This window comes from Protopterus annectens, chromosome 10.part0 (genome assembly GCF_019279795.1).
Source record: "Protopterus annectens isolate FY-2018-M chromosome 10.part0, PAN1.0, whole genome shotgun sequence".
In the NCBI taxonomy this organism is placed as follows: domain Eukaryota; kingdom Metazoa; phylum Chordata; order Ceratodontiformes; family Protopteridae; genus Protopterus; species Protopterus annectens.
This window is the reverse complement of record NC_056744.1, coordinates 1,115,841,229-1,115,867,657: the sequence shown is the minus strand read 5'-3', so window position 1 is coordinate 1,115,867,657 and position 26,429 is coordinate 1,115,841,229. Positions and strand designations below refer to the sequence as shown.

Below are 26,429 nucleotides of genomic sequence, written 5' to 3'. Positions count from 1 at the left end.
CTGAGAAAAACAATAGGGTCATTCACTTTCTACAAACAGTCCCAGCAGATATTATTGGCATTTTGTCTTTCCCACTTACTGGCTCCCTCACCTTTGGTTCCCCACCTTGCCTCCGTGGACACCCGTATGCCACATGGCCCCACTGGTTGCATTCAAAACATTTAACCCTAGCGTCTGGGTATGTACCTGGACTAGTGGCTTCCCCTGTTACTAGCAGATTCTGTTGGGGCAGTCTGTGCTGCCCACCATGGGTTCCTTTGGACCCATGAGCAGTAATGGGGGTCCCCTACCTGTGCAGGGCTGCCCTGCTTGCCAGGTATGGGTCTCCCTTCTTCCCCAACTCATCTGAAGTAGCATACTGTCTATCAGCTAACCAGATCCTCATGTCCTCAGGCAAAGTGCTAAGGGCTTGTTCCCTCACCAAAAGGTCTGCCAGCCCTTCAAAAGTGGTGACCTGACATCCAATCACTCACCTATGGAAATAAGTGCTCAGTTCGGCAACATATTCGCACACACTTTCATCTGCCTTGCATCTATGCTCATGAAACTTTTCCCTACACGTTTCAGGTGTTAGCTTAAAAAACTCTAATAGACAATTTTTTACAGCAGTATAATCAAAATATGCAACGTCAGACATTTTAGACAATACAGTTACAGCTTTACCATGGAGTAAGGGGGTCAGGAACCGTACCCAGAGCCTTTGGTCAACACGATACTGTTTGCATACCCACTCAAACATATGAATGAAACTATCAAAATTATCCCCCTCATTAAACTGCGGAAGAAATTTACTGACCTTTTGTGCTTCTGGGGTCCAGTTACTCCCTTCCCCATTACCTCCATGACTCTGACAAAGAGTCAGCATTTCTCTCTCATGCTTCTTCTGCCTCTCCTTTTCCTCAGCTTCTATCTCCAAATGCCTGGCCTCCAACTCAAGTCTCTTTAGCTCCAGATGGATTTTTAAGTCCTCTGCAGAAAGGTTGAGCTGTCCATTCTCTGAGGGTATTATATCTCCACTGCCAGTCCAACTGTCCTCCTGGTTGCTGTTTTCTGATGCAGTTGTAACCAAGGCTGCAATCAGGTCTGCCTTAGTCAGTTTTCCATGCACCAGTCCCCTGGCCTGGCACATCTCTGCCATCTGGCTCCTTGTCAGCTTTCCATACTCCTCTGCTGACATGCTGCCTGCTCACCCTGACTAACTAAGCTAACAAATGAAATAAAACAATTGTGATCTGAACTCTGAGTATTCACTGCATGGCTGATTTAGAATACAAAATACCTTCAAAGCTCAATGCACACAAGCTACAGGGATTCACTTTACCCACACCACTACAAACCAATTAGTATTTGCCAACCGATTAATCTGTGGTGTGGATATCCCACCTCTGCCAAACAATTAATATGTGATGCCCTTGCCCTGGCCAAGCAATCAAGGCGCCTCAATCCTCACCACTAACATCAGTGAGGGGTGTTGCATATAGGAGGAAAGAATAACAAATACACATAGTAAAGTGCAATTTCCCTTAAGAGCACACAGAGATCAGTCAGTTCGGGGCTGCTCGCTCCCTTGCTCTCCAGGTCCCCAATAAGACTCCCCACTGGCACAACTATAGGGTCCAGATCTTAGCCAGCTGGGCAAGTTAAAACCTTCAGCACCCTCTCTGTCCAACCAGTGCTTCCTGTCCCTGCCCAAGTAGCTGACACACACACACACACACACACACACACACACACACTTTGAGATAAGAGTTTATACAACCACACAGACACTCCTGGGTAAGGCTGGCACAGGTTCTCCAGTTGTGCCCCTATTACCCAGACTATATGGTAGTACTGCCTGCCACCACCCAGCTAATATTTATCAGCTACTCAAAGGGGCTTAAAATGGTGTCCAAATTACTAGTGTGCAATATTATTATCCAACTGGTAGTATAACTAAACAGTCAAGGCTTATTCGATGGACTTGGTACAGTAATCACTATAAATATGTAATGTACTCCAGAGCTTAAATTATCTCTACACAAAACAGCCACAGTTTAAAGGTTTTAAAATATTTAATAATAAATAATAAAAACACAAGACAATACTTCTTACTACACAGTGCTAGTCAAGAGTTCAGGGATCACAGAGGAATACTTAAAATAATTCAGTAGTACAGTTTTGACATCACAGAAAAACACTTACCCCGGAATTCCTGAAGCTCAGCGCAAGGACAGTTTTAGCCTTGCACCGAGCATCCTACTCAGAGATGGTGCAGCAGCACCATATGAATATTTATGAGGGTGTTTATGTGCGCTGTTGCACCCTCTACGTGCACAGGAAACATGTGCGAGAGCAGGGGCATGTTTAAGCGTGGCACGGAGGTATAAACATGCCCCCACAGTTGCACAGCCTACAATGCTTAATATTAGAGCCAGCCTCTAATTGTAAGCAATGAATTCAGTGTTCGTGGATACTGAAATGTATGCAAAGCATACAAGAGTGTCCACGAAGACTGAAATAAATAAAGACACAAGCACGTAGTAGAATGTTGAGCCCCTGTCCCTAGAACTTTTACATTTAAATTCCCTGTGTCTGTATTGCATTGCTTCATTATTGAAAGTGTAAGCGAAGTGCAGCATGTTTGCGCATCTCTGCCCTTTGCTTAGCGTAGCTTACATGTCAAAATCATCCAAATAGAAAAACACATGCAGAATCAATGTTAGCGTCAACAGTGTAGTGGTTAGAGCATCCACCTAATGAAAAGGAATTCATGGTTTGAGTCCTACTGCAGCACATATCCTTTTCCATGTGGAATGTGTATATGAACATATTTTTACATCTTTTTGCGGTATAACCTACATAATAACATGTAAATGTGAACTGCAGTACTGCATTAAATGTTTAACTAATGTCATTTAATTAAAGTGGTAGTGTCATAATGAATAAGGCACTAGTAAGCAGGTGTAAGCACAAATAAGCAGTAGTAAACATATATAAGTACTAGTAAGCATGTTTAAGTACGTTCTCACTGGTGTAAGCAGTGTCTACACACATTAAGCATAGTAGAAGCTAACTGAATTTAAGAAACTGTAATCGGATGTTAGCACAGCTTACCATCGCGCAAACCCGCACACACCCACTCACAACTGCTTAAAAGTGCTTCAATCACTCTGTACCCAATGGCCCATGTTCTGCTCAGCAACAAAATAAATGGCCTCTGCAAAGTCAAACCCAGGGCCCTGCACACCACAGCCAATGTGATTTACCACTACATATATCTGATGTTATCTCAAACATATCATCCAGCACAGTCATGCAACAGCATAGGAAATGTATATAATTATGTAGATGTATGTGCATGTGTATGTACAGCTATAATATATATCACCAAACCAGAACGAAACAAAACTAAATAACCAAAAACTCCACCACTGGCATTAAAACAGAACTTCATTTTCCAATGCTTTAAATAATAGTATCATACTGATCACATGTGTAAAACCACCAATCCTTGTACAACACTATTTTCAAACATAGTTTCTTAATAACTTTTCATTGATCTACAAATTTATATAAAGATTAAATAAATGACAAAAATGTCAATCACAAATCACAATATATAAAAGTGTATAAGATAATTAGTAATCTGTGCTTACTATTAATCTAAAACGTAGATCTAAGTAAAAAACATTTGATGTTAATTACATCGTTCAAGCCTGATTTGCCCACCTTATAGTTACCACTAAATGTGGTATCATACACCTTTTCTAAGACAGAAAAAATGAATTTTTTGTTTAAGGTCCTAGTGGTTTTCCCTATGTAAAAGTGTTCACATGTCACACACTGTGTCATGTAAACTATGTTGTTACTTTTACATGTAAAATGTCCATTCACTTTGAATGTTTCAAAAAATGCTAGATGTGCCACTAATAAATCTACACTGTTTACAGGTCCTACAACTCTTTCTAAAATCATTTTGATATTAGTAACCTTTTTGTATGTGAACAATGGACTTTTTCCAATTGCTTTCACCAAATCATGATTACCAAGTATGATTTTCCAGTTGTTAAGTAACGTGCCCCTAATAATGTCCATTTCATTAGTAATAGGTAAAGGAAAAGATAAAACAAAATTCTTTCCAATGACTGAACAATCTGTGATGTTATTATTTGACGTCAAATCTATAAGAATAGGCCTAGCTCTATCCTCTCTCAGTGCCTTGACCTCCATATGAAGAGGGGAGTGGTGAAAGGTCAGTTTATTCGCCTCAGCAGACTGACCAGTGAAGATAGTATTTTTTGTAAAGAGACAGTTGATTTAAAACAATTTTTTATTCAGAGAGGTTATGACACAGTGTGGCTTGATTATATTATATCAGAGGTCAAGGCACTGAGAGAGGATAGAGCTAGGCCTATTCTTATAGATTTGACGTCAAATAATAACATCACAGATTGTTCAGTCATTGGAAAGAATTTTGTTTTATCTTTTCCTTTACCTATTACTAATGAAATGGACATTATTAGAAAATCATACTTGGTAATCATGATTTGGTGAAAGCAATTGAAAAAGTCCATTGTTCACATACAAAGGTTACTAATATCAAAATGATTTTTTTTGAAACATTCAAAAAGAAATCAAAGTGAATGGACATTTTACATAAAAAAGTAACAACATAGTACATGGCAAAAAAGTGTGTGACATGACAACACTTTTACATAGGAAACACTGGGACCTTAAACAAAAGGATATAATATGAACATTACTTAGCCATCAAAAAGAAGCAAACTCAAATGCTAAGCCTTTTTCTTGTGATTTGTGATTGACATTTTTTCATTTTTTAATTCTTTTATATATATATATATATATATATATATATATATATATGAAGAATGAATGTCGTGACAATAAAGCATACAAAAAGAATGAGAAGGAAAACAACAGCAACTCCTGTATTATTTAGTGCTGTCATCTTATGTCATATCAAGCTGGGCAGGGGTGAGCAAATCACTGCTACTCAAACCACAAGCAGGATACTACCAGTGGGAGTAACATTGTCAACCTGCTAAGTCTACCTTACAAACAATTACAGGGTAGTCCCTGGTGGGACTACCCAAAGATTGCTAGGATGTTTGGACTTCCGACCATTACACATGCAAGGGCAGGTACATTCAAGGACTAAATGGTGGGAGAGCCTGATGATACATGGGTTGAGACAACATATTTGTAGGGTCCCTAATGCTGGGGAGAGGGCAATGTGTGGAGGTGTGTTATGGCTGTGATAGCAACTGGAGAATGGATGGTTTGCATGTATGTTGAACTCGGGTGAGGAGGAGGAACCATGAAATTATGGATCCAGGCATGTCAGGGTTGGATGGCCCAGTTCTAATTGGACCGCTTCGTGGAGTTCAATGAGTTTGTTATAAGTATATATGCATACACACATACATACATCTATATGTAGACATACATTCGCTGTACCCTATTCATTCCTTTTGCAGATATAAATAACATGAAAGTGCCCCTACAAACCTCGATAGTAGATAGAATAATAGGTTCTAAATAACTATAAATGTAATAGGTTCATAGGTAGGTACTAGGCTATCCACCCAAGGGCATGTATAAGCCTAGCCAAGGTGTGTCGGCATACGCCGCCCCATTGATCGATTTACTGAGCCTCTGTTAAGCAGAGCTATTGAATTGATCCCAGTATGTTCCAATCTTTGCCCCCCAATTATATTTGGCTTTGGCTAGACATCTTAGATTAAGAGGTTGAGAGGTATGATTCTCATGTATGTTTAGTTGTGTTGTTTGGCTTCTAAGGCTCAAGTCATGACTGAATGGAGTCCTGACTTGTTGGAACAGTCTGCATACTCAGTTAACAGATGTTAAATAAATAAACATTTATGTATAGTGCATTACAAAAAAGACAGTGACCCTCTTCTCTGCACTCTGGCTTATATATTCCAACTCAATAACATGGAAAATGCATGGCTTTTGTAACAATGCAGGCCTCACTTAGACTGTCATGAAATGCTTGTCATACATATATATATATATATATATATATATATATATATATATATATATATATATATCTTCTCATTTCTTTGCGACATTTGGCACGATTTTGTTGGGATATACAATTCCAAGGTGAAATAAGTTGTTTTGTTTCCGTTGTATATTGCAGTACTATAGTATTAGAGTTACTGGAAGAAAGAGGGAAGGGATGAATCTGCAAAAATGCAGAAGTGTTTATTTTGTTTGAAGTCAGTGCTGTTCTCAAAAAAATCAAATGTGAGGACTTTCTCACTATGAAATAGTGGAATCATTTCTGCAATCTGAGGCTACGGCAACGCCAATCACTAAACCGGTCTTATTTGTAATATAATTCCGTCCAAACTCGTACATTATTAGTTTTCATGTGTAATGTGTGCGTTATTACATAGTCATAGTTATTAATTTATTGTAGTGTCTTGTTAACGGGAGTAATGAAGTAATGAAGTATAGAGTCTAATCTTGAAATAAACACATGTGTGTCCCAGGTGGAACAACCCAGAAATTGGGAATAGCATCTTATTGGTCGCTCATTTCACCAATGTTTGTGGACTAAAAGGTTGGGATGTCTGAGGATACGTGGAGTGAATCAACCCATGGGATGGGTCTACAGGAGTAGGGAGTGGCCAATGTGTATTGGTGTGGCTACACCATGCATCCAACTTTTGAATGGATGACTGCTGTGTCAGTGAAGTGTTGGGGTGGGTGTTTGTGGAACTAGGATCCATGGGTATATGGGTATATATGCAAATGAAGCATCACAGCAATAGTGTAGTGGTTAGAGTATCTGCCTAATAAACAAACATTCCCAGTTCGAATTCCACTGCAGCACATACCATTTTCCATTGGAAATCTGTATATGAACATATTTTGACATCCGTCTGCTGTATAGCCTGCATATTAACAATTAAAAGTGAACTGGAGTGAAGTCAGTGTCCATGATGAATAAGGCACTAGTAAGAAGGTATAAGCATAAATAAGCAGTAGTAAGTATATGTAATTACTAGTTAGCGTGTTTGCACATCTGGATGCAGTGCTGACAGCTGGTTACAGTTTCTTACACTCAGTTTACTTAACCTGTGTAGGCAGTGCTAACCCACGAGCAAACAGGCAGAAACCTGCCTACTGCTGCTTAAAAGTGCTTACTCCTGCTTACCCGCGCATGAACAGGTGTAGCCATTCTTATTGCAGGAAGGTGGTGAAAAGGGGCACAAAGAGGGAAAGACAGTAGGTAAGATAGCTAGGGATGTGCAGGAAAGGTGTAGGGGAGGTCCATACTTGTCCATGTCTTCTACAAATGTGCTGGTGCTCGGTGCCACCTGCATTGATAGCATGATACATATATTCCCCGGTGTCAGTGGCATCTGTCCATACAGGCCATGTGTGTAAGGCATGGTATGTCCTTTGTGGATCACTTTTAATGGCACCACATATGTTGCAGGCATCCAATGGGGAACATAGTGACGGTGCATTGTCTGCAATTATTTGCCTATTGTACTGGTGGACAGGGTGCCATGCCCTCTGCAGACCACTGCAATCACACCATGCTTACTATCTGTCAACAATATGCAGGGTACTAGGAATGTAGTGGCAGTCGTCTAGGCAAGTGTGTTTCTGTATGAGACATGGGTTCAGACTGTATTCCGGGTAGTATTAAGGTTGCTTACTTTGTTCACCAGGACTTTTATCAGATGTAGGGTTATGGCTTGCCAACCCAGTCTCTTGGATGATTGATATCTGTAATCCTCGTCAGTTGGACATTGTGACATATAATATGGCCACCATATAGTAAAAGTACAAGACCCACTCCTCAACAAGTCCAGTTGTGAGACACACAGCCACCTCCACACAGGATATGACTGAGAAACACACACAAACACTCACACCTGCCATGTCTCAGAATAGAACTCCTACCTAACTAGTTCATCACACTACAGCATTACACAGTTATAGCATGCACTATAGAGATTACTGGGCTACAAGGATCCCAGATGTGTATTTCCAGGTGGGTGACATCAGCAACCTAATCCTGAATGCCTTGGCAACGTTGGGTATGTGAATTGTATGGAGTGTGACTACTCTAAAAAGCATTGTTCTTTACTCAGGCAGACAAACACACACACACACACACACACACACACACACACACACACACACACACACACACACACACACACACACACACAGTTGCCAGATCTGGGATTAGAACACCTAACTAACTACTTTACCACACTACAGTAGTACACAGTTACAGGACACACTACAGAGATTACTGGGTTACAGCATCCCCAGAGGTGTATATCTAGGTGGGTGACATCAGCAGGATTGCCAAACTAGGGCAAATGAATTGTAGTGAGTGTGACTAGCCAAACATGCAGTGCTCTCTACACAGGCCTAGGCACAGACACAAAGGCATCCCCAACTCCCATGTGTGGGACTAGAACCCCTACCAGAGTTCTATATCACACTACATCATTACACTGTTATAGCACGCACCACAGAGATTGCTGGAGTACTTGTTTTCCCAAAGATGTACTCCCCAGTGATTGACATCAGCAGGATTGCCAATGTAGGGCATTTGAATTGTATTGACTGTGACTAATCTAAATTGCCACAATTAGTCTGTATGCATTAACTACTGTCCTGGCCAGACCAAAATAACCCACCTTTGCAGCTCATGAACCCAGGACCCTGTACATCATAGTCACAGGAGCTAACCGCTAAGCCATCACAACAGTCCATGAGACTGAGGTTTCACCACAGTAATCCCACCATTTGCTAATCAAAGTGAACATGTGAAAGGAATGTATATACAGTTGTCCATAAAAGACCTCTCCAGCGCCAACTTCATGCTAGGCTACTCAAGGCAGAAGAGACTTTGTGACACCCATGGGGACAGGAGATGACACTTCTACTGATGAATCCTGCACAAAGGTACTGTATGAGCATATCCACTTGTGCATGATTCCTGACATCCCACATGGAACCATAACGCTCACCACCTAAAAAAGCAAGCCAGTCTGGTGGTCTCCTGCCATTAACAGAGTATACAACAGAAGGCAGACACTGTTGAAGCAAAATGGATACTCCAAGGATGCAAACAACTCCCTTACCAGCCAGAGTAAGACGATGAGATCCCTCATGGAATCCTCCAAAGCTGGTTATGTAACTAAAATCACCACAGATTCCATAGACAACCACACAGCATTCTATAGTTATGTCCAGAATCTAACTGGCAATGCTGATAAGTGCTCTGAGCTACGACAGAATGACATTACACAGACTGCTCCCACGGATTCTGCCAAAATCCTGGCGGATTTGTTTAGTGCCACAGTCACCCCCTCTCACCCTCAAAAGAGCCCATGGCAATATGAACAGAGTTCCACTGGCCAGTAATCATGGCCACACAGGCAGAAACTGCACTATCCACAGCTAAAAACACATCATCCATGGGACCAGACTGTCATCTGTAATCATAACCAACCATCAGGCCTGGTGCCCACCGAGTGGCGCACAGCTGAAGTTATCCCACTCCACAAGAGAGAATCCACTTTGGATCCCTGGAACTACTGTCACATCAGTCTGAAGAGCCTGATCTGCATGGCCATGGAATGCATTATCAGGGAGGTTTGGAACACAGACATTAGCAACCGTCAAACACTGGACCCCACACACATTGGGCTCATGGAGGGCCACTCTTGCCTCCTGAAACCGAGCGTCTGCTTTGACTCAGTCTGCATAGCTGGTGAAGAGGGTAAGGCAGTGCAACGCCTATGTGGACCTCGCCAAGCCCTTCAATACCATACACCAGTCTGGAAACATAGATTAACATACTAATCTGGCCATACATCCCTATGCCACTTGATGGTGTGCCACATGGCTTACTGATAGGACCCAAACTGTAGGTGTAACCATCGCTAAAGCCATCCCCAGACAAGTGAAATGTAGAGTACCTCAGGGTTCCGTCCTGGGACTACTGTTGTTTGACATCTACATCTCTGTATTACAGGCCAACAGTACGGGACTCTAGCTAACAAAGGAACAGGTGACTGCAACATGGGAGACATTATGAGCCTGACTGTACTGCATGATATGTTATTGATACCAGCCTGACATCGTACAGGTGGGATGGGGTAATGTCAACATCTTTTGGCCTTGTGTAAGGTCCTGGTTATGGGATCTGCAACAGGTGGTAGTGTATTGCAGGGCAGATATCTTTGGCTGTGGGGGAGAATACCTATTCATGCATGAAGTATGTTGTTTGTGCCTGTCAACCCCATTCATGGTACATGTGGACATACATATTTCTGCTATGTTCCCACCTTATCTACAGATGTATGTCCGTATAAATATCTGCTCACACATATGTGGATTTGTATAAATATATATATATATATATATATATATATATATATATACATTTGTATCCGTGTAGACATTAATATATTCTCACACACACAATCATCTACATGTTGGAATACATTCTCTGTACTGTTGAATGACTGGGCCAGATGATATGCTTGTGACTACAGCAGAGTTATGTACATCTGAGGAGACTTAGAGGTAAATCACTTTGGCTATGGTGTGTATGGTCCTTGGTTCAAGCCTACCAGAGGTTGTTTATTTTGTTGCTAGGCAGAATAAGGGCCAATGGATACAGTGTGATTAAGGCACTGTAAAGCAGTTGTAAGCATGTTGACAGACATGGTATGTCCGTTGTGAGTCACATGTGAAGGCACCATAGTTGGTGCAGGTGTCGATTGGGGAACATGGTGGAGGTGCACTGTGTGCATGTACGTGCATACTGGACAGATGGCCAGGGTGACATGCCCCTGTAGCCCACTGCTTTCACTGCATAGTTACTATCAGTGGCCAATATGCAGTATACTACCTACATATTGGCTGTTGCCTAGGCATGTGTGTGCGTATGACACATGGGATGAGTGTGTGCTCTGGGTAATAGTGGGGTTGCTAACTGTGATTGTCTGGCTTTGATGTCACTTGTATGGGTATGGCTTTGCACCCCAGCTGCACAGCTAATGTACATCTGTCATCCCTGTATGGTTGACATTGTGATGTAGAGTACGGCCAACATACAAAATATGCAAAACCCCCTCCACATTGCTCACAGGTGTCACACACTTACAACTACCACTACAGAAGATAGAAGTCATACACACACTCACACACCTGTCATCTGTGGTATTTGAACCCCTGCCTAATTAGTTTATTACACTACAGCAGTACGCAGTCTTAGTACGCGCCACAGACATTACTGAAGTACCTCTTCCCCAAATGTGTATTCAAAATGAATGACATCAGCAGGATTACCAAAGAAGGGCATTGCAAGTGTACTGCGAATTTTACATTTCCTTTAAACGTGTTTATCCACTGCTTACTTTTGCAAAAACACATTTACACCCGCCTCATTCTGGCCTAAACAAAGTTATTAACAACCCTCACAGGTCTTGAACCCTGGACCATGCACACCTTAGTCACTGGACTTCCCACTAAGCCATCTGAGTTATACACATGTCTCATGGTTTTTAGAATACACCATTTACTACAAGTATTCCACAGTACTGAAAACACATAGGACAGTCACTTTGTGTGCATATGTACAGTACCTTTTAATATACTGTACTTTGTGAAACAACAATGACAAGTCTACATATGTACAATTGTTTTAAATACATACTAAATATATATATAATCTCTCTCTCTCTATATATATATATATATATATATATATATATATATACACATTTTTGTGATGTGTACACACACACACATATATATATATATGTGTATATATATATATATATATATATATATATATATATATATATATATATATATATATATATATGTTTATACAGACACATGTATAGCCATATATATATAAACATTTCTGAACACCCTTTGTGACACAGAAGGATTCCAAAGGAATTGAAGTGTACACAAAGCACAGGCAACTCTTGTATTATAACATTCTAATTTTAATTAGTACACCAGAGAAGGGATGATTGTTGTGTATGTGGAGTTTGGGGTAGGGACAGATGGGTACGGAAATACACCCCGGGGATTGAGGAGTTTGGGGGGGAATGATGGGTAAGGAAATACACCCCGGGTATCACTTCTGTGTCACTGCTTGACAGTGGCACAGGAAAATAACATACCCAACAGTAGTCATTCTTGACTGTCTATTCTTTTCTATTCCTACCTATGTAATATTCTGTAGACTCCACTCATCACAGATGACTACCATGATGTGCAGCATGTTAAAAGACAAAACACATGTGTATGCCTGACATCAGGGTAGTCACACACACACAAACATGCAAACACTTGCCAGTATTGTGCTTACAAGTCTTGCCATGTAAAGGTTACTAGTAGAGTGGTAAGCAGTTGGAGGATGTGGCATAGAACCCATACAATTACAGTTAATCTGATTCTGCATCTGAGCTGGGTGACATCACAGGAATGATTACTTGGAGTGGGGAGGGGGGGAAAGGGTGGCGTAGCAGATGACAAGGATAAAGGCCAGTTCTAAAAACAGTTTCTCTTTGGAAAGCAGTAAAACCCACTCTCATGACAGGATTCAGACACACACACACATCTGCTAGTGGTGGAATCAGAAGTCCTGCCTTTCTACAGATCACTATTACAGTACTATGCAGTTACGAGACGCGCCACAGAGATTACACATTTCCAAGCAGTCAGAATGCCCTTCTAAGACTGAGGACATCAACAGGGATACTGACAGTTAAGATGTACATAGCTGTAAACCTGTGTGTTTAAAGTAGGAGTCCATTACAACCTGTATGCACAGATAAGACACAGCATCTGCAGGTAAGACATAGGTAGGCCTGAGAGGTGTATTTGTAGAAGAACAAGCCCTGTACTGGAGTATGTCCATCTGTAGAATGGACTACTACTATCACTATACAGGGTTAAAGTGGGCATGCTCATACACTTAGAATCACAGGACTTGCTTGGATGCATTGACTCCAGTTATACAAGGTGACAGTGGGCATGCTCATACACTTAGCAGCACAGGGCTGTTTTGGATGCACTCTGATTCTAACTACAGAAGGCCACAGTGGGTATGCTCATACAGTGATACATACAGAACAAGTTGTAATGGACTCCTATTGTAAACACACAGGTTTACAGCTATGTACATCTTAACTGTCAGTATATATGCACATCATACAGGTTTACTAACAGATACCTGTATGTGGACAATAAATGATATATCTGCATCTGTGCTGTGTGATACACATGCATACATGTACATGAAGTACTGCCATATATATGTGAAGCATGCACAATCATGCATGTGTGGAAGTGACAGACAATTGGTTAACTGGGACACACAGGTGGATGCAAAGTACAGCATGTGTCACACACATAGCTGCCCTGAAAGGCATACATTGATATCAGGTTGTTGACAGTAGCATCATAGTTGGAACAGTGGCATGTGCAAACATAATATGTGAGCCCCATTATCTAATGGTACTGGAGTGCAGGTGTCAAGATAACCTCGGCCACCTGTGTTAGTAGTAGTTATTATTAGCAGGACTGTTCCACTAAGTATATCTCACAATGGTCATCTACACAATGTCTGCTGCTGCCCGTCACCTTAGATGTAGCATGTGATATCAAGGACAATACTTCCGCTCACAGTGATGTTGTGGTACGAGTGGCAACTGCTTCACCAATACAGTGAGCCAATGTCCTGCTGTAATTATGAGGTTGTCCAGTGTCTGTCATTCCTGGATGACGAGTGAAAGAAGACAAGCCTTTGTGACATATCACATGCAGCCATCACACAAGGGAGTGTGGATAATACCTAGGTTGCATTTACCCATATAGTGCCATTCCAAGGCAAATGTCCTAAACACAGAAGTAACACCCTGACACCTACAAGAAAGATGCACTGGATGCTTATGCTAGCCAGTGCTAAATGTATGGCTTTTATAATCCACTTGCTCGATGTAGAACCTATAATGGGGAATAATGACATCTGTGCAGTCAGGAACACCTGGCTGAAGGCTCTGTAGTGCACAATAGCACTACCACCATACAACTCAGATCCAAACATGTGGGCCACAACACTGGTACGTACCACTCCAGGTGGTGGTGTCCCCATATTCATACAGGATACTCACAAGTAATGACCACTACTCCAACATAATGCATTACAGATGAGTCAGGTGCAAGTGGCAGTGGCAAAACTGCATTCTAGCTTGTATCCTCATATACATGGCCCACCCTGTCCTCAGACTACCAACACACATCCGTAACTGTGGTATGAAATAGTATGGTACAACAGCAAATAACCTTCAACTGGTGGACTGTACCTAGCCCTACATCAACTGTGCAAAGTACCCATGTACTGACACAGTTGCATAATGTGTTATTCAATTCAATAATAATACTTTTTCTATCCAGGTCAGTTGTACACATACCAAGTCCCTTTGATGTTGTCAGCAGTAACACAGTTGACTGTTGCTATACACCAGTAAACAACACCCTCATGGTCGGATATGGCCTAGACGTACCTGCCCTGGATACGTACATCCCACACTCATACACCATACATGTAAATACCATTGCTGTCGTTGTCCTTTGTACATACAGGTGGCTACATTCATTACACACATGCACATGGAAGATAGGTCCATGGCTGCTGAATGCTAACAGTGCATAAGGTTTGATATTTATGTTGACAGAGGTAATAATCCCTCTCTACTGGTCACCCATGACACCTATCATATCATACAACACTCCATGTGGCATGTATGTCATTAGACATGTCCACCAAATGCAATGCCTACAAACATACACATACAACAGGACCATAGGCCTTACACACATGACCTGTATTGACAGACTTGGGGAAATACAGCTATGCTCTGCATGTTCCTGAGTAGTAACAGGTGATATGTCCATGACATGTACAGCCATGTGTGTGACCCACAGCTCCCACATATACCCCAAGTCAACAAATGCAAGCCATGCATGTTGTGTGCTGTCTGGACATGCACCTTATTAACACAATAACCACAACGTGCTGGGGTGAGATGTTCATGAGCCACACACCTCACACATGCTTGAACAAGTGAAATGCCTAGCTCAAACAGAGCACATTGCTGGCACTCTTTCAGTAATCATGAGGTGTGTGTGTGGCAAATATGAAGTGTGTGTGGCAAATATGATGTGCTCACTGTTGACCATTACAGTGCCCTGGCAACACAGTGGAACTATCAACTAACAGTTTGTGGCATCATGACATGGAATATTGCTGTGTGTGTCACTTTCTGATATGTGCTGTTGGCGTAAATGTCCAAGTAACTACTCAGTGAAGGTGGTTGTGTGTCCTACTTGTACATGAATAGAACATCCAATATGGTGTAATGCTCAGCTAGGTTTCACACATGGTGTGGGGAAGGTGTGGAATGTATCCTCTTGACCAGATAGTCCACTTACTGATGAAGATTGCATATGTGTACATGTATTGATGCGTGTTTAGATTCCATGTGTGTGGAGTGTCTGATGTTTGAAGGTGACTGTTTTCTTAGTACAGCATGCAGTTACAATGCAGCCTCAACATTGCCTAGTGTATACGGTGATATGCTCAAAGTACAGTAAGCTGTACTTTAGGTATGGACAGATGTTTGGACATAATTACTACATGGTGGGGCTACTTTGCAGATGAATGATTACTAAAGACAGCTCACAGGTGTGTTAAAACCATTCCTACTATAGCCTGTGTAACTGCTAAGCTCCAGGTGTTGTTGATTGAAGGGGAAGACACACACAGTAGAATGCAATAAGGGTGACACTGAAGGCAAACCTCTTGACACCTGTAACAGAAACACATCCCCTGTGCATATATTGTGCATATGTCAGCACAGCTGTCAAAAGTAAACATCAGTAAGCTGTGTAGCACATGCGATAGTGCTGTAACTCTGTAATACCTATCATGAGATAGGCAGGTGTTTGATTCCCAGTACTGGCAAGTGTGTGTGTGTGTGTGTGTGTGTGTGTGTGTGTGTGTGTGTGTGTGTGTGTGTGTGTGTGTCCATATATGTCACGTATGGTGAGGAATACATCCCCAATGTCTTTTACTCTCCTGTACACTGTTGTAGACATATGTACAGAGTGAAGTGTAGAAAGAAAGACATAGGCAGGGGTGTGAATCTCACACATGTCAAGTGTCTGTATGTGTGTGACTTAGGTACATATCTTTGTGAATGCCACAGTGTGTGTGTGTGTGTGTGTGTGTGTGTGTGTGTGTGTGTGTGTGTGTGTGTGTGTGTGTGTGTGTGGCTGTCTGTTCCCTGGAGTGGGGCTGTATTTTACCATACTCAAAAGATAAACCCCCCTCCCCACATCCACTCACTGCAATCTAGTACTCCTGTTGAATTTATCAATCTTAGAAGGGCATTCTAGCTGCCTGTAAATGTGTAAGCCCTGGGGTGAGGCTTGCTTTACCATAGTCTACTGATATACCCCCCTCCCCACATACACTCACCGCAATGTAGTATCCCTGTGGATGTCCTCAATCGTAGAAGGCCATTATGACTGTCTGCAAATGTGCAATTTCTGTGGCAAGTCTGGTAACTGTGTAGTCCTATAATACTGATTTTGGCAGGGGTTCTAATCCCAACACTGGCAACTGTGTGTGTGTGTGAGAGTATGTGTTTCTGTGTCTGTGAATCCGTGGGTGTGTATGTGTGTTTGCAGCCTGGCATGAGAGTGGGTATAACTGCTTTCGAAAGAGAAAGCACCTTTTCAACTGGCTTTTACCCTTGTCATCTGCTGAACCACTCTTTTACCTCCTCCCCGCTCCGGGTAACTATACCTGTGATGACACCCAGTATGGATGTGAGGCTCTGGTCACAGTAGCTTACTACACAGCTATCATGCTCATGGACCATTATATCAGTAAATATGTTTGAAACTTGGGAGATTATAACTGTGATGTGGAAGCTACAAAGTGCATGCTGGTATTGTCATACAGACCTGTGAGTAATCTGACATTACATATGGGACACTAACTGTAAACACTGACATCCCCCTTGTAGTCTGTATGCACAGATTTGCACATGCAATAACACCTGTAACAGGAAGGCAGAACATCAAGTTCAACATGCAGTTACTGGTGTTACACATGATACATACTGTCAACAGTACACAATGCATTCTAAAACTCTAATACATAGTATGTCTGCTGCCTGTCAACACTACTCAGCAATGGTAATCTACAATTGTCTTCCTAGTATGTTCACCCTGTGCATCAGACCATATGACCATATCCCTGCACAGATGGTATGGATGACAGGGATGCGGCACAGGCATCATCATATGCACAGGGTGATAATGTTTGTCAGAGGCCTGGGCTACACTATTGGATGACATCATGTGTGTGTGTTAAGGCCTTTTACCTCATTGGGCTGTGTGGATGTTATGTGCGTGTGTGTGTTGAGGTACCCTATGTTTGTTTCTGGTGTGTGTGTGTGTGTGTGTGTGTGTGTGTGTGTGTGTGTGTGTGTGTGTGTGTGTGTGTATATGTATGCACACTGGTCTGGTATGTGACTGGCCTACACAGGGGTATTATTGACAGCTGCAGACTGTACAGAGCAGGTTGTACAGTTCACGGTGTCCGGCCATGGCCACATGACCTGTGCCTGCCAGGGGTTGCATGGCCACTACCAGGCAGAGATCCAGATTGGGTACTGTCTGATGACACATGCCCACCAGAACCATGTCCCTGTTGGAACTGTCCAGGACCACATGCACGTGGCCTGCTGTGTCCTGGTGTGGACAGCACAGCAGCAGCTGCACTGCTGCTGCTACCGCCACTATGGGAGCGGGCATGTGAATTAGCATGTTCACAGACACCTTCAGCAGTTGGTGTAGCTGGCCTACATCCACTTGCTCGATGCCTTACTCACACCAGATGTTCTAGCACAGACATTCCATGCTCGAGGATCAACATGCCATGGTCTAGGACTCCCACCATGTCACACAATCGTGCATCCAAAACATCTGCAAACTGATGGTGAGCATTTCCAATTGCCTGGATGTTGTCTGTTAAAGAACGGACAGCAGCCCTCTGAAGCCTCAGACCTTCTCTGTTGTGACCTTCAAACTGTGCCACCATTACAGCCTGTAACTTGCGTCTGGTGACACCAGCTGATGTGCTATGTCTTGCAGAGGCATGTTGGCCAGAAGCCCCCCTACAAGCAGCCCTGGGCACATGCCTGTGTGGGACATCGCCAGTCAGCTGGCTGGGATCATGGTGTGCAGACACACCTTCAATAGTCTCCACACTTTCCTGTTCCATGTTACCACATGCTACCTGTCCTTCCACTATGGCCACTGGTGATGGGGTATGTGTAGGCATGACAACTGTGTGCAGGGATGAGGGGGTACAGGTGGAATGCCAACAAATGGCACAGATTTAGCCCCTAATAACCCTGCCTGTGCCTCAATCATACTTTCATCATCACTGATAGATTCTGTGGGGACACTAACAGCAGTTGGATCCCAGGAGGACAACACACCTACATCGACACCTGTGACAGGCAGACTAGAACTGTACATTACCAGTTATACATCACAGTACAGACACACAGAGACAGACACACAGAGACAGACACACAGACAGACACAGACAGACACATGATATGGCACGCAACGGCATTTAACATGAATGTGATATGGCAGAAGGCATTCAGCTTAGACAATTATAGTGGTAGTTATCATACATCCCTGAGTTGCAAACAACAGCATGCATGTGATATGGCAGAAGGCATGGAGCTTACACAATTATAGTAGTAGTAGCATACATCCCTGTGTTACACAATTTGTGTTAGTAGGTTATGCCCCAAATCTGCAACACAATGCATGCACTATGCACCGTTGCACCGCACTGCCATGTTTTGTGCACCATACCCCACATCATAACAGATCATTGCTGACGTGGGTGCATCTTCCAGTGATGCTTTGTGTTGACCACTGCCCCTATGTGTGAGGAGGACACGAGCAGAAGGATATATTGAGTGAATACTATGTTTGCCAGAGCCCTAGCTTGCATATCTCCCCATAAACAGTGCATGTCTGTTCAACATTATTCCGCTTACTCCTGAGTCAACAGACAATGTGCATGTGGCTGTACACACATTTATGACATGGCTGTCCCTACTTTGCAATGGTGCCACAGACCAGCACAGGTTAACAGTACACCGGCCTGATGTGTGGCATATGACCTTGCCAATCACATGTAGTATGACATGTCTTCTGCTGAAGTGATGACTGGCATGCATACATGTTTAACACAATGGTGTCCTTTCAAATGTACAGTGAGATACTGGTGCCACAATGCAGGGGCGTGTTATATTAGTATGGACCTTCAGCTGATGCAATGCTGTCAGTCTGCCCTACAGATATACAGTGACATACTGCACATTGAGCTGATGTGCATACCCATTGCAGGGCATCATGTGGATTCACTATTGTGATACAGTGTGAGTTACAGACACGATTCATAGCCATGACTGTGTTCAGATACAATACGTATCTAATGTGGAATGTGACCCACGTCACTGAGGTGTATACACACTAAACCCTAATGTGGAATGTGTGACACAGGTCACTGAACTGTATACAGATGACACTCCTGCACATCTGCAATCATATTGCAGATGCTTGGCAACTATGCCCAGACATGGGTAACTTTGCAATATGCCATGTTCCACATGCCAACTGTGTACCTCACACACATGAGGAGCAACCATGACAGTGATGTCTGACACCAGCAAGGTGAATGTACTGTAACTGTGGCCTGCTGTGGTTGTATGTGTATGTTGTGCAACACATGTATGTATTTCGATACTGTATAGGTTAAAGCTTTCATGTCGTGATACACTCGGTGTACACACATGTACATCCCTTCTACTGTGTGTGCTGCTTCATGTCTCTGGCCATCCTCCATGTTCATGTGTAAACATGTTTTGACCAATGGTTGTGGTGGGCATCTATTTCATATGTCAGTGTTGTCCCATATGACATACACCCATAGATGTCATATGCTCCACTGAGGACAGGTTTATGCAGACAAAGGGTGGTCTGTTTGGGATGTGGGATATCATGTTTTGCAGGATTGTTAACCAGTGTTGCAGTCAGCCCACAAAATGTCATGGGCATGTCAGATAGCAGAAGACATTTTGTGACATTCATAGCAAGGGTATACTCCACAATGGTGACTCCTGTCGGTTTGTCATAATCCAGCTCCAAAACATATAGAGTGTGTGCACACATATGCTCTCTGTATAGTGCTGTTTGTATTCCCCACATGTGTGATGCTGATCTGTAGTACATGCTCCTACAGTGAACCACACCTTCACCATTGTATTTACAGCTGTCCACACATCTGGCAATGACAGTTTGTAAGGTTTAGTGTAGGTGTTTTATAAGGTCTTTAAATATTCCACATGGGTAACCACTGTGATGCATTGCAGGTCTGACATGTATATATTAACAGGATCACCATACATTATGTGTATGTGTGTTAAATGGCCACATGGCAGATAGCATGCATCTAATATGCTCTGTGCGTTATCAAGCCTGATAAGTAAAACAAACTCACCAGCAACAGGCTGCTGCTGGTGCAAAACACCAGAGGTACCTAAATAGGAGTGTCAGAGCAGTATGATCATCATCCACACCTGTGTGATAGCTACAGGGTGCAATGTGCATGTTGGCACATAAGCCAGCGCAATAGACTACGCTATGCAGTATGCACATCTGTGCATACATAGAGTAACAAACTATAGTATGTGGCTTGTGTACATACATGCCTTGCATATGATGTTAGGTTAAATATTGTAAAGTAACACATGTATCTACATTAAATATACCTGTGTTATATGTGCAGTAGTGACCTACCGGCCAACTCCTGGCTCAGTGGTTGTGAGACACCCACTTCCACAATACCAGCTGAAGCTTGTGGATGGAGTTCTGTAGGTGGCCCAGGTTGGCCAGGTGCTCCTCAGTACGTGTGAGTAGGGGCTGGGTGAGTGCCCCCCCCCCAACTGTTGCAACTTGTTCCCTAATGATTGTGTTTGCACTCTGTTTCGCCCGTCTAATTGAGTCGGTGCAGTGTTGGTGCACTTGCTGATAGTTGTGAATGTGACTGCCAACATCATTTACCCTCCTGCAAAGTTCTTCCCACTGGGCATCCCGGTACTGTGCATCCTGTGGCACATGTCTGAAAAGTGCCACATGGTTGTCAAGGAGGTATGGAATGAGGACCTCATCCTCCATGTGGCTGTACGGTGGCAGCCTGGCACTCAGCATGCCTGGCAGACATTATGATGGTGACAGGTCACAGTACCTCACAGAGAAGTACAGGGATACAGCTGTACATACATGTGTATCACATTTATCATAATTACAAATATGACTTTATAAATCTGCATGACACTAACACCACTGACATATTTACCTCACACACATTTGACACTTACTGGTGATTTCATGTTATCAACATATATGTGTGTGTCAAGTGATGACATTGCTCATACTCCATGTGGATGTTGTCTTGATGTGGGCATGTCTGCTTGCCTGTACTGGTGTCTTTACCTATTAGCACATGCCTGGATGTGTTGACATTAATGCAAGAAACCTTAATGCTGTGTGTATGTGACATATATAGTCATATATAGCCTTAAGGGACATGACCTGTGACCCTGCAGACATGCTCACAGCAAGTTGTACATGTATGTGTTTTGCCATATACATATACATGGCACTGTACAGTGGTATAGCATCTTGCCATGTATTACCTGTGTCGCATATGTGAAACACATGGGACAATGGCTAGCTTGATGGTATTTGCAAGGTTGGATATCAACTATAGCATGTATGGTCATAGTGAACTAGTAGGCTATATGCCCTGGGCCATGTATGAGCATAGGCTGAAAGGTTACCTAGCTGGAGCCAACAGACAGGTAACTTTCAGTGGCCAGTTTGAGCAGTGCCAGAGAAGTGATCCACAGGTTTACTGATATATTTGCCATGTGGTCATCACACCATGTCTCAAAGGGGGGGCAATGTGCAGCTATGCTGGACAGGGATGCATAGTATGACAGGAGTATGTAAAGTGAATGGGACAGGGAGCTGTCAGGCATGTTATGATCCTTGTACTAGACAAGTGGATGTCCATGACGTATGTGTTTATTTGAAATCAGGATGTGTAAGTGTAGCATGTCTAACATCTCTGGGTTGGACATGGCTTTATTCAGGGTAGGCATCATGCTACATAGTGGAGCTAGGGTTTGGGAAGGCCGGTGTAGGCCATCTGAACTTGGCCAATAACACTTAAAGGAAATATGTGAACTATTATGGGTCAATTAAGTGTTGAGTATGGATGAGAAATGATCTCTATATTCATGGATGGCACCCTGTCATGATTAGGGGTGCCACTTACGACTACCTGACTGGTGTGGTGAAGTGACTATCAAAGGAAAGACTACTGTCCAGCTGGATCCCATACACACACAATTTCCATTATGTTGGCTGCTGCCTAGGTGGTGGTTCATGGGTACAGGTTTTTTAACATAGGGGATGACAATGCAATACTTTGCAGTGAGATTGTGGCCATACGACAGACACCACACATCTGACCCACAAAAGCCCTTCTGTATGTTGCCCACAGCACTCATTGAGTCAACTATAGCTCCTAGTTCATAGTCATTTGCAAACTTCAATAGGCAGATGCCTTCTGTGTTAGTCTGTGTGGTATAGATTTAGATAACAAAGAGGGCGAGTACCAAGACTGAACCCTGTATTACTGCAGTTGGCACTGGTTTGCTGTGCATGTATTAGTCAGACACCTTCTGTAGTATTGGTTCTGCCAGTGGTCCAGTTGCCAACTAATTATGTGACATAGGTATAGACACCTAGTTTACTGAGTGTAGCTGGAACCCAGTATGGGTGATGGTGTCCTAAGACCTAGCAAGGTCGAGATAAGCTGTGTGAATCAACCTTACTGTCATCTACATCTGTACTGATTACATCAAATACGTTGATCAAGGTTCATGTTCTTACAGACCAGACTCAGCAGGGTAGTAGTGCACTATTTCCCATTATCAGTGGTGTCTCCCCCTTTGTGGGGTGTGATAACTGTTGCTGTGCACCATTCAGTATGTATACAGCCTGACATGCAGCTATGATTGAACATGATGTGTAGGTGGAGAGCTAATTGTTCTGACATTTGTGTAAAACACACCCTGTGAAGTTGATAGGTCCCATGCAAGCTGTATGTATGGCTTTAGAGAGTGCAGCTTGTACCTGCATAGTTATTACAGGGACTCTGTAGTGTGTGTGTATGTATATATATATATATATATATATATATATATATATATATATATATATATTGGTATGTACCTGTTGGGAGGGAGGTGAGAGTGTGTTTAAGTTATCACAGACCCTATCTGGATGAACAAGTGCTATTCCAGTAGGTGCAGTACTTCACATGCTATAGGGCTGTGAAGCAGGGAAGGTGTTGTCATTGCCATTATGATTCATGACACAGCCATAGAATGCTCTGTGGTTGGCCTCATAATATGTGGCCGATTAGTTTCACAGTGGCTTTGTGTGGTCTTATATGGTATATCTAAATCTTACTGAGGCTGACCAGGGACCACCACTTCACATGTGTGTTCACTCTTGCAACAGTTTCAACCTACTGTGGTACAGTTTATGGCAGGGTACCACAAGTTTCCCTTCCTGTTTGTGTTTGGTTGAATCTTGTTTCTGTTTCAATAGCACAATCACTGCACTAATGTGAGTGCTTAAAGTGTATTTGTGTAGGATTCAGCATTTGCACATGCACTGTCCATCTGCATGGGTGCCATGACATTCACCACTTTTGTCTTAAGAAGCATAACATTGGCTTTGGAGACTGACTATGTGTAGCATACTGTTAGCCGTGTTTGTGTGACTATGGTGATCCAAGTCATTGCGGTGATGAAATCAAACATGCATTGAGCACAGGTGTTGGTACATGAGGAGTCTTCCCAGTTAATAGTGGGATAGTTGAAAGTAGCCATTATTATGGTTTTCTGTCTCAAACCTATTATTCCCCATTACAGCACAATATGACGGTTGGTAATTCAGAGGCATGGTGGGTGATCTGTAGCAAGGTGCAACTTGGCTTCCACTTTGGCACAGAGGTAGTTGCTCAGCATAATGCATCTGAGGTTATACAAATGCAACCAGCCTGGGAGTGTACATATCCTTCAGGAATATGGACACACCTGTGGCCTGTGTGTTCCAATAAAGGATAATGGCCAAGAGGTGAGGTATGTGTTATAACATGGTCATGCATGGGTGCTTTCTGGAGCCTTGAACCATATCTCAGTCACTGCACAGATATGTTATCCATGTTAAGGATTGACGTACATGAGTCCATACTGAATTTCCAAAATGTATCATTGAGTAGCTAGACACGCAGTTTATTGCTTGACTGTCCCTGTTACAGCAGTGGAATTGTCACTTGAACCTTGCATGATGAAGGCACTATAGGGGAAGCGTGAGCCCTAGCCAGTATCCAGATTGACAGGGGTGGCAGGTGCAGGCCCTGTCTGTCAAACATGTTATCCCAGGCAGAGAGATACTGGATATCCTTTGGATTACACCAGTACATTAGACAATTGTGGAATACAATCCTTTTGTCCCTGTACTGCAGTATCATTCTGGGCAATGGCAGACTGCTACCCAGGGCTTGGGACATACCTGCATGAGCCACAAGACCTGACAGTTCTTACATGTGTGTTTCCATGCAGTTCAGGCTACGGCATTCCAGGTCCTGCACAACAACATGGAATATGCCAGAGCCATGTGTACAGTTTGACAGGTGGTCTGAGTATATGGGTATGTGGCTAATCATGGCAGACAGGCAGCTGATAGTATGTTTGCCCTCATATAGCTTGGTGTGTGACATAGTGCTGGACTTTGCATTCACATATGAGTACTGTTGGGCATGTTTCTGGCCACGTGTTCTGATAAGTGGCACAGTTTTGCAACCTATGTCATACAGTTTGTGTACTTTGTTGTCTGACTATTCCATCTTGGGAGGTCCCTTGCTTGGCCAGATACTTGGAAGCCTCTGTGAATATGTGTATGATTTCTGGTGGTATGTGTGGGTGTCCTTACTGTGTTCTGGTAAGGGTATGTGTTGAGTGTGGTGATGAGATGCATGTGTTAACCTACACCGCATGACTGTCCAGTCCAGTCATGGCTGTAGACTGGACTGCCCTCCACCTTGCCTCTGTAGCTGCATCCCAGACAATGTGCGGGGTGTGGTATTAAGTGGGTTTGGCAGTGTACATGGCATAGAGATTACATTCCCCCAGGATGGCCACATACACAAAGCTGACATTACTAAACACCAGTAGCTGACTAGTGGACATGCCTGTATAAGCATTCAGTACTACAAGTACCAAGTACTGTATTTAGTTTACTTATTGCTTATGAAGATGTTTTAGACGGTGATGCTCGCAAGTACATATCTGAGTTATGTATGTGTAAACACTGGCTATTACAGAAACATACTAGCTAACTTGAGCAGCAATCCTCATCTGAGGAGCACATCACATCCTGATAGTTGATTACAGATGATGCAAGTGTCAACAGGTCTGTATCCTTTTCTGGGTATATACACACATATCTACAAGAACCATGAGATCTGTTGGGCATGGACAGCCACTCCACAAACAGAGTCAAGTATCAATAGACTCTGCTGCCACTATCAACATGAGCAGGGTATAATCAGATAGTGTAAGCCATCACCTATGAAGCAGCTATTACACATGAGCAGCAGTCTCCTACATCCTACACTTCTACTGCAGATGTTACACTGGAGTTAAAGATGATATGCAACTTGTTTCATTAACAGTACTGTGCACAACCTTACATACAGTATTTGGAAGCAGCTGTTAGGTTGGCAATGAGAGATTAGGCTACACAAACATGAATTTTCAACCAGTGGGTCTCTACTCTCAATATCCACTCTATGTAGGTGTGCACATAGCCATTTGTCCCAGCACTGTAACAAGGGTCACAACACATTTGCATAACATGTACACATGCACAGCTGTTATTGCTTGCAAATGATGCTAGAGAGGTGGATAGTACATGTCTTATATGCATGGATAGTTACCTAGCTCTTCCAATTGTCTTTGCTATCATGCTGCTAAACTGTCAGATGAATACAATTCATATGTATCCTGTTATTGTGTATTATAATTGCCAACAGCCATAACTAATGTTTGCATAACATAACACAAATGCTATGTAAGATGGAAGACAGA

At 42.8% G+C, this 26,429-nt stretch overlaps 1 protein-coding gene across 2 annotated transcripts in view; it reads right to left on the bottom strand.

The window, feature by feature from the left end:
• Positions 1 to 26,429, bottom strand: part of LOC122813500 (putative ferric-chelate reductase 1) — a 948,313-nt gene that overhangs the window by 52,978 nt on the left and 868,906 nt on the right. The window lies entirely within an intron of this gene.